General features: G+C 40.9%; 4 non-coding genes across 4 annotated transcripts; all 4 read left to right on the forward strand.

Moving 5' to 3' along the window:
- The first annotated feature begins 1,212 nt into the window (after positions 1-1,212).
- trnap-ugg (transfer RNA proline (anticodon UGG)) lies at positions 1,213-1,284 on the forward strand. Its single transcript has one exon. It is a non-coding gene; the product is annotated as a tRNA-Pro (tRNA).
- A 1,193-nt stretch (positions 1,285-2,477) lies between these two features.
- Positions 2,478-2,549, forward strand: trnap-agg (transfer RNA proline (anticodon AGG)). The gene has a single exon. It is a non-coding gene; the product is annotated as a tRNA-Pro (tRNA).
- A 3,598-nt stretch (positions 2,550-6,147) lies between these two features.
- trnap-ugg (transfer RNA proline (anticodon UGG)) lies at positions 6,148-6,219 on the forward strand. The gene has a single exon. It is a non-coding gene; the product is annotated as a tRNA-Pro (tRNA).
- A 3,113-nt stretch (positions 6,220-9,332) lies between these two features.
- trnap-agg (transfer RNA proline (anticodon AGG)) lies at positions 9,333-9,404 on the forward strand. The gene has a single exon. It is a non-coding gene; the product is annotated as a tRNA-Pro (tRNA).
- The last annotated feature ends 754 nt before the right edge of the window (positions 9,405-10,158 follow it).

The following is a 10,158-nucleotide window of genomic DNA, read 5'->3' on the forward strand; positions in this document are numbered from 1 at the left end:
TCTGAGGACAGAAGCATGTGCAACTCAATATTAGGAATGTGTTACTAATGTTTTGTACACCTTATGTTTATTCATTTAGATTTTGTCATAACTTTGTAAGGACCAACGCCTGAGATGAGAAGCAGGTACGGGGAGTCAACATTTAAACAGGAACAAACAGGTAACAAGAGAGGCACAACATTGGTACAGCGGGTAAAAAAAATACATATGACAATAAATGTTGAAGCAGGGAAAAGAGCAGGGAACCAGACATATATAGGGAAGGTAATGACACAGGTGATAGAGTCCAGCTGAGTCCAATAGTCACTGATGAGTGTGACGGGGGGGAAGGCAGGTGTGAGTAATGATGGTGGCAGGAGTGCGCAATGCTGGGGAGCCTGGCGCCCTCGAACGCCAGGGGGGAAGAGCGGAAGCAGGCATGACTAACTTAAGTTGAGTGAAACTCTCTGCAAAGTCATCAAAGTTGTTTGACCAGTAACCAAGATGTTCATAAGAACCACATTGTAGAGTTTTGTTTACAATCATTGTCATGATTCTGGGGTCAGCGGTAGTGCTGTACGAAATAGATAATACATGTAGGCAGGAAATAGGTTGTTTATAGGAAATAGGTAGTTTATTGTTGATGCTCGATTAAAAGCTGTGATTTCTGAGATATCATATTTTCTTCATACCTCAGGTTACTAGCAGGTGCTATGATGGTGCCTTTGAACGACCAGACCCCAAGCACAGCAAATACATAATAATCCACCTGCAAACAAAGACGGCACTTCTTTACAATCGTACCAGTTTAACAGCTCTGGTATGACTTCTGTTAGGTACTGGTTTTGACAGTGTTATGTAGCCCTTATGACCTATGACAAAGGGGTCAAGTAAAGTGTTCCGGAATATGTTAAGGTATGGTTATAGTTCTACTGGATATTTCAGCTCATTTGTGTTAAATATGCCTTGGACAATATATTATTGAGTTATACATCAGAGGAAATATATACAATATATAATATGATCTTTTGCCTCGTATAACAGACAAATGTAATGTTTTCTACAGGTCAGAACATTAGTATAGTGATGATGCAGTGTACATCATCACCAGTAGAGGTGAGTAAAGTAACAAAGTTTCACTAAGGACACGCCTCAGATTTTACACACGCTTGACATCAGTGACAGGGCAGATGGGAGCAAACTTATAGTATGTGTTTACCCTTCTTTCAACAAGGCTCGTTGGTCTAGGGGTATGATTCTCGCTTTGGGTGCGAGAGGTCCCGGGTTCAAATCCCGGACGAGCCCATCTTTTCTGAACACTACAGGCTCGTTGTACTGTCCAAGATAATGATTGTCTACTTGGGGAAGTGGAGATGACTGTGCATATTCATCAGAAACAGTGATATTCAGTCATGTGTAGGGTTCTATAACAAAGTGGGTAGAAAAATCTTACCAAGTGGCAAATATAGATATCTGTAGGACCTTTGATAAAACAATATCCAGTCAGTATGGAATATAATGTACAGTGTCGTAATGTCAGGACGGTTCATAACAATGGCTGGAACGGAGCAAATGGAATGGCATCAAACCATCTGCTTGATGTATTTGATACCATTCCACCGATTCCCCTCCAGTCATTACCACGGGCCAGTCCTCCCCAATTAAGGTGCCACCAACCTCCTGTGACAGAGATACATATAAAGTCTGTGAATTGCACGGAGCTATTGGCATAAACTGTGCAAGACCCATACCTGCTATACATGAGTCATTCATGTCGGCAGTGCACTGCAGGCACAGTAACTAATGTCTACTTGTAACTACTACTTGTAGTACATTTTACGTTCAAATGGCCTTAAATGTTGAGCCTCTAAATAGTAGTTGTCTGGGTCAGAGAGATTCTTCTATCAGTCAATCACCAGGAGATTCTGGAGTAACATTGATGACGCTTAGATGCATATACAGTAGACTTAATACATGCATATACCGTACATGACCTTTGACCTTACACATTTTCTAAAAATAAAATGGGATAAAATGCACCCTCATGCACACTCATTTTTAGACCAGAGACATCAAATGCAGAGAAGGTGAACAAAATGCGTCAGGACCTATATCTACTGCCTTTCTAATCGACTCTAATGATGATCAATAACAGAGATAAATAGAGGACTTATATTATCTCCATTTTAAAGTAGTCAATTGTCTTCTTCTTCATTGACTGATTCCTCCCAACTCATAGGAAAACCCACCCAGTTGACTACTTTAAAATGGTGGAAGCCCTCAATTGCAATGTCCATTCCAAAATGCGTTATGTCCATGATGAGTCCTCCATCTGTTTCCATTTGATCAACATGTCTGTGTTTGGGCAGAGTGTAGAATAGCCACTGGGTGGTAGTCTCTGAGCAGTTTTACTGAGCATGCAACATTAACTTGAGAGGAATTCCATATGCACGTGGCATGCAGTGGAATTTAAACTCTTGGTTGTTAACTGTTTGACAGGCTCGTTGGTCTAGGGGTATGATTCTCGCTTAGGGTGCGAGAGGTCCCGGGTTCAAATCCCGGACGAGCCCTCCTTTTAAGTTGTCAAGCAACTTACAATATGAACAGGCCAACAGAGTGTACATTCACTAAAGCATCTCTATCAACAATATTACTGTGAATAAGTAGCCTGGAATCTTAACTCATAAGCTCAGTTTCAATATTGTTATGGTCAAACAAAGCATGTCAGTTAGGATTCCAGGCTAGTGTCGTAACTAAGAGCTGTTAGGATCAAGCAGAAACACATATCTAAGTTAATTCATTAAATATTGTGACATTGTGAACTTGTGACATAGTGAATTCACACAGATGCAGATAACATTGGGCCACATTCCCCACCACAGTGACATAATGATGACTGAAGATAAACTGAACCTTGTGCAGGAACTTAGACGAGTACTCAGGCAATGGAGGATGCTACAGAGGGAAACAATGACTTCAATTTGCTGTTCAAACTCCTTTCACAATAACTTTTCAGATTTGCTTCTGTCCAAATGTTTGCTTCCGTTGCAAATGAAAATTATGACAGTCTGCTTGGAGTTAGACTGACAGTCTGCCAACTGCATAGTTTTGAAGAAATGAACATTGTCGTAGAGATAAATAATAAATACCTGTTTGATCCTGTCCAGCTCATCAAACAGTCTCTGGAAGGTCTCCCTGGGGATGAAGCCACTGGATGACTGAGATGCTTTCTGAGGAAATTACACTTTTAGAATCTTTTGACGTACCAAAAGTGCTCACAATTCAGAGGTGTGGCCATATACAGTGCCTTGCGAAAGTATTCGGCCCCCTTGAACTTTGCGACCTTTTGCCACATTTCAGGCTTCAAACATAAAGATATAAAACTGTATTTCTTTGTGAAGAATCAACAACAAGTGGGACACAATCATGAAGTGGAACGACATTTATTGGATATTTCAAACTTTTTTAACAAATCAAAAACTGAAAAATTGGGCGTGCAAAATTATTCAGCCCCCTTAAGTTAATACGTTGTAGCGCCACCTTTTGCTGCGATTACAGCTGTAAGTCGCTTGGGGTATGTCTCTATCAGTTTTGCACATCGAGAGACTGACATTTTTTCCCATTCCTCCTTGCAAAACAGCTCGAGCTCAGTGAGGTTGGATGGAGAGCATTTGTGAACAGCAGTTTTCAGTTCTTTCCACAGATTCTCGATTGGATTCAGGTCTGGACTTTGACTTGGCCATTCTAACACCTGGATATGTTTATTTTTGAACCATTCCATTGTAGATTTTGCTTTATGTTTTGGATCATTGTCTTGTTGGAAGACAAATCTCCGTCCCAGTCTTAGGTCTTTTGCAGACTCCATCAGGTTTTCTTCCAGAATGGTCCTGTATTTGGTTCCATCCATCTTCCCATCAATTTGAACCATCTTCCCTGTCCCTGCTGAAGAAAAGCAGGCCCAAACCATGATGCTGCCACCACCATGTTTGACAGTGGGGATGGTGTGTTCAGGGTGATGCGCTGTGTTGCTTTAACGCCAAACATAACGTTTTGCATTGTTGCCAAAAAGTTCAATTTTGGTTTCATCTGACCAGAGCACCTTCTTCCACATGTTTGGTGTGTCTCCCAGGTGGCTTGTGGCAAACTTTAAACACTTTTTATGGATATCTTTAAGAAATGGCTTTCTTCTTGCCACTCTTCCATAAAGGCCAGATTTGTGCAATATACGACTGATTGTTGTCCTATGGACAGAGTCTCCCACCTCAGCTGTAGATCTCTGCAGTTCATCCAGAGTGATCATGGGCCTCTTGGCTGCATCTCTGATCAGTCTTCTCCTTGTATGAGCTGAAAGTTTAGAGGGACGGCCAGGTCTTGGTAGATTTGCAGTGGTCTGATACTCCTTCCATTTCAATATTATCACTTGCACAGTGCTCCTTGGGATGTTTAAAGCTTGGGAAATCTTTTTGTATCCAAATCCGGCTTTAAACTTCTTCACAACAGTATCTCGGACCTGCCTGGTGTGTTCCTTGTTCTTCATGATGCTCTCTGCGCTTTTAACGGACCTCTGAGACTATCACAGTGCAGGTGCATTTATACGGAGACTTGATTACACACAGGTGGATTGTATTTATCATCATTAGTCGTTTAGGTCAACATTGGATCATTCAGAGATCCTCACTGAACTTCTGGAGAGAGTTTGCTGCACTGAAAGTAAAGGGGCTGAATAATTTTGCACGCCCAATTTTTCAGTTTTTGATTTGTTAAAAAAGTTTGAAATATCCAATAAATGTCGTTCTACTTCATGATTGTGTCCCACTTGTTGTTGATTCTTCACAAAAAATACAGTTTTATATCTTTATGTTTGAAGCCTGAAATGTGGCAAAAGGTCGCAAAGTTCAAGGGGGCCGAATACTTTCGCAAGGCACTGTACATATATAACTTCATAAACCATAACGTTGTTTAACGCTATGTATTACAGTATGTTGTTTCAGATAAGGAGGGAACCATCTCACCTTCATGATGGCATCTCTGTAATAACCTGTTGTATATTCATTAAATAAACACCACAAAGGGGTCCTGTCTTACACAGTAACATCCTCAGAGAAGGTAGGTTCCTGGCTCTGACAGTGCAGCAGCTCAAAAGCTGCCCTGACGCCCAAATGTCTCCTCAGGATGGATGTCTGGATTGACATCTGCTAAAGAAAGGGTTATCGATCAATAACATTTATTTATAAAGCCCTTCTTACATCAGCAGATGTCACAAAGTGCTGTACAGAAACTCGGCCTAAAACCCCAAACAGCAAGCAATGCAGGTGTAGAAGCACGGTGGCTAGGATAAACTCAGTCCATTAACAGCATTCGGTCCCGCTCCATGGGAGGAGATATCTTCTGCGCCGGCCCAGACCAATAAAGGAAAGGAACGCTTACATTTTGCTCCATCCTTAAATCTTCTCAGCGAGTTCATTTTCATAATCTACACACATCTCACTTAAATGTAGGGTTCCTGTGCCTTTTGTTGTTCTGATAGTGCTTTACATGTGGTGTTGTGTCACTCTTGTTGTGATGTGTGTGTCATCCTATGTTTATATTGTATTTATTTTTTAAATCCCAGTCCCCCGTCCCCGCAGGAGGCCTTTGGGTAGGCCGTCACTGTAAATAAAAATGTATTCTTAACTGACTTGCCTAGTTAAATAAAGGTTAAATAAAATGCATTTTAAAAAATCCAATCAAATTCGGGCAATTATTTGTTACTCATTCACCGATTACTACAATAAGCAGCATATAAAATGGTCTGGACAGCCCTTATGACCTATGACAAAGGGGTCAAGTAAAGTGTTCTGGAATATGTTTTGGTATGGTTATAGTTCTACTGGATATTTCAGCTCTTTTGTGTTAAATATGCCTTGGACAATATATTATTGAGTTATATATCAGAGGAAATATATACAATATATAATATGATATATGGCCTCGTATAACTGACAAATGTAATGTTTTCTACAGGTCAGAACTTTACCATAGTGATGATGCAGTATACATCATCACCAGTAGAGGTGAGTAAAGTAACAAAGTTTCACTAAGGACACGCCTCAGATTTCACACATGCTTGAAATCAGTGACAGGGCAGATGGGAGCAAACGTATAGTCTGTTTACCTTTCTTTAAATAAGGCTCGTTGGTCTAGGGGTATGATTCTCGCTTTGGGTGCGAGAGGTCCCGGGTTCAAATCCCGGACGAGCCCTTCTTTTCTCAACACTACAGGGTCGTTGAACTGTCCAAGATAATGATAGTGTTCTTGGGGAAGTGGAGCTGACTGTGCATATTCAGCAGAAACAGTGACATTCAGTCATGTGTAGGTTTCTATAACAAATAGCAGGCTCACAGGATACCAATGTCGTCTATGTTTGTATTATGAGATCTAGCTGAATGACTGGTCGTATAACTGACAAGCCTAATTAGATAAATACTCTTATCTGTCAGCCACGGAGAAACTTCCATATGGTTTTATTTGTAGCTGTAACACTATAGTCCTGGATAGGCCTCAGTCCTCATAATGCAAATGATAACCTACAGCACTTAAGAAAGATGTCAACCACAGACAATGGTTTCATTTGCAAATCTGACAATGTACTGTACACTGAGTGTACTAAACAATAATAACACCTTCCTAATATTGAGTTGCATTCCCTTTTGCAATCAGGAAAGCCTCAATTCGTCAGGGGCATGGACTTTACAGGGTGGCGAAAGTGTTCCACAGGGATGCTGTCCCATGTTGACTCCAATGCAGTTGTGTCTTTTCTCTGAGAGCTGATCTCTCTAGGAACCTTCTGATGTCAAGTTGAGTGCTGTACCCATCCATCATGTTGCCATGGTTGGTCACAGTTGTGTCAAGTTGGTTGGATGTCTTTTGGGTGGCGGACCATTCTTGACACACACGGGAAACTGTTGAGAGTGAACAAGACAGCAGCATTGCAGTTCTTGACACACTCAGACCGGTGCGCCTGACACCTACTATCATACCCCATTCAAAGGCACTTCAATATTTTGTCTTGTCCATTCACCTTCTGAATGGCACCTTTACAGAATACGTCTCAAGGCTTAAAAATCCTCCTTTAACCTGTCTCCTCCCCTTCATCTACACTGATTGAACTGAATTTAACAGGTGACATCAATACGGGATGATAGACTTCAGCTGGATTCACCTGATCAGTCTATGTCATGGAAAGAGCAGGTGTTCATAATGTTTTGTACACACAGACTATTTATTTACATGTTTTATGTAACCTTTATTTAACTAGGCAAGTCAGTTCAGGACAAATTATTATTTATAATGACGGCCTACCCTGGCCAAACTCGGACGACGCTGGGCCAATTGTGCACCGCCCAATGCGACCTGATGTGATACAAATCCCAGATGAGACCTCCTTTTAAGAAGTCAAATGACTTACAGACTAGACACAGTCCACATGACAGACTACAAACAGTCTATGACAGACTTGGTTAGTCTATGTCATGGAAGGACATAGACTAACCAAGTCAAATATCTAAGTTAATTCCTAATGTTTTGTGCACTTGGTGTATGTAAAACTCACCCAAAAGTGTCAGTTACCACTAGAGGGCAGTATAATAGCCAAAACCTGCCACATCACAGATTCTGGACGTTAACTCACAGGCTGATGAGGAGAAGTGGATGGGAGAAGTTTAACGATCGGGTGGGTTTCCCTATGCAGGCTTGTTGGTTTAAGGGTATGCTTCTCGCTTAGATTGTGAGTAGTCCTGGGTTTAAATCCCAGATGAGCCCACCTTTTGAGAAAATATCTGATAGATGTATTTAGGGTTGTCCTAAGTGAGTTAGTATATTGAAAGATCACAAACAAAGTGGGGAGAAAAATAGGAAAATGTTAGAATTAAAGTAGCAAATATGTATATCTGTAGGCCCTTTGGTAAAAGAGAGATATAAAACAATATCCAGTCAGTATGGAATATAATGTACAGTGTCGTAATGTCAACGAGTGACTTTGAATTGTGCGACAGACGGTAATATAGATACATCAACTAGAATCTTCTCTAAGTTGCCCATGCTTCAAAATGAGTCCTGCGTTATCCTTACATACAGTATATAATACTGAACTGCACCTACCAGTGAAAGAACTGTGAGTGATCCATCAAACACGTTACTCCCATAGGACATATATCCTGTCCTGCCAAATGCTACCACATTCAGCACCATCTCCAGCAGGTAGTAAAGGATGAAGAAACAGTTGATTGTCTGAAAAAACAGATCAGTGGAGGCTGCTGAGGGGAGGACGGTTCATAACAATGGCTGGAACGGAGCAAATGGAATGGCATCAAACCACCTGCTTGATGTATTTGATACCATTCCACCGATTCCCCTCCAGTCATTACCACAGGCCGGTCCTCCCCAATTAAGGTGCCACCAACCTCCTGTGACAGAGATACATATAAAGTCTGTGAATTGCACGGAGCTATTGACATAAACTGTGCAAGACCCATACCTGCTATACATGAGTCAGTCATGCCCTCAGTGCACTGCAGGTACAGTAACTAATGTCTACTTGTAACTACTACTTGTAGTACATTTTACGTTCAAATGCCATGTTGAGCCTCTAAATAGTAGTTGTCTGGGTCAGAGAGATTCTTCTATCAGTCAATCACCAGGAGATTCTGGAGTAACATTGATGACGCTTAGATGCATATACAGTAGACATAATACATGCATATACAGTAGACATAATACATGCATATACAGTAGACATAATACATGCATATACAGTAGACATAATACATGCATATACAGTAGACATAATACATGCATATACCATATATGACCTTTGACTTTACACGTAAAAAAAAAAAAAAATGGGATAAAATGCACCCTCATGCACACTCATTTTTAGACCAGAGACATCAAATGCAGAGAAGGTGAACAAAATGCGTCAGGGCCTATATCTACTGCCTTTCTAATCGACTCTAACGATGATCAATAACAGAGATAAATAGAGGACTTATATTATCTCCATTTTAAAGTAGTCAATTGTCTTCTTCTTCATTGACTGATTCCTCCCAACTCATAGGAAAACCCACCCAGTTGACTACATTAAAATGGTGGAAGCCCTAAATTGCAATGTCCATTCCAAAATGCGTTATGTCCATGATGAGTCCTCCATCTGTTTCCATTTGATCAACATGTCTGTGTTTGTGTAGAGTCTAGAATAGCCACTAGGTGGTAGTCTCTGAACAGTTTTACTGAGCATGCAACATTAACTTGAGAGGAATTCCTCATGCACGTGGCATGCAGTGCAATTTAAACTCCTGGTTGTTGAACCTATGAGAGGCTCGTTGGTCTAGGGGTATGATTCTCGCTTAGGGTGCGAGAGGTCCCGGGTTCAAATCCCGGACGAGCCCTCCTTTTAAGTTGTCAAGCAACTTACAGGATGAACAGTCCTTCATAGAGTGTACAAAGCATAGTAGTGTACATTCACTAAAGCATCTCTATCAACAATATTACTGTGAATAAGTAGCCTGGAATCTTAACTCATAAGCTCTGTTTCAATATTGTTATGGTGAAACAAAGCATGTCAGTTAGGATTCCAGGCTAGTGTCGTAACTAAGAGCTGTTAGGATCAAGCAGAAAAACAAATATCTTAGTTAATTCATTAAATATTGTGACATTGTGAACTTGTGACATAGTGAATTCACACAGATGCAGATAACATTGGCCAGGGCCACATTCCCCACCACAGTGACATAATGCTGAATGAAGATAAACTGAACCTTGTGCAGGAACTTAGATGAGTACTCAGGCAATGGAGGATGCTACAGAGGGAAACAATGACTTCAATTTGCTGTTCAGTCTCCTTTCACAATAACTTTTCAGGTTTGCTTCTGTCCAAATTGTTGCTTCCATTGCAAATGCAAGCACAAAGGCAAATGATCAAAGTCTGCTTGGAGTTAGACTGACAGTCTGCCAACTGCATAGTTTTGAAGAAATCAACATTGTCGTAGAGATAAATAATAAATACCTGTTTGATCCTGTCCTTGTCCAGCTCATCAAACAGTCTCTGGAAGGCCTTCCTGGGGATGAAGCCACTGGATGACTGAGACGCTTTCTGAGGAAATTACACTTTTAGAATCTGTTGACGTACCAAAAGTGTTCACA

This window comes from Oncorhynchus kisutch, linkage group LG22, assembly GCF_002021735.2.
Source record: "Oncorhynchus kisutch isolate 150728-3 linkage group LG22, Okis_V2, whole genome shotgun sequence".
Classification (NCBI taxonomy): Eukaryota; Metazoa; Chordata; class Actinopteri; order Salmoniformes; family Salmonidae; genus Oncorhynchus; species Oncorhynchus kisutch.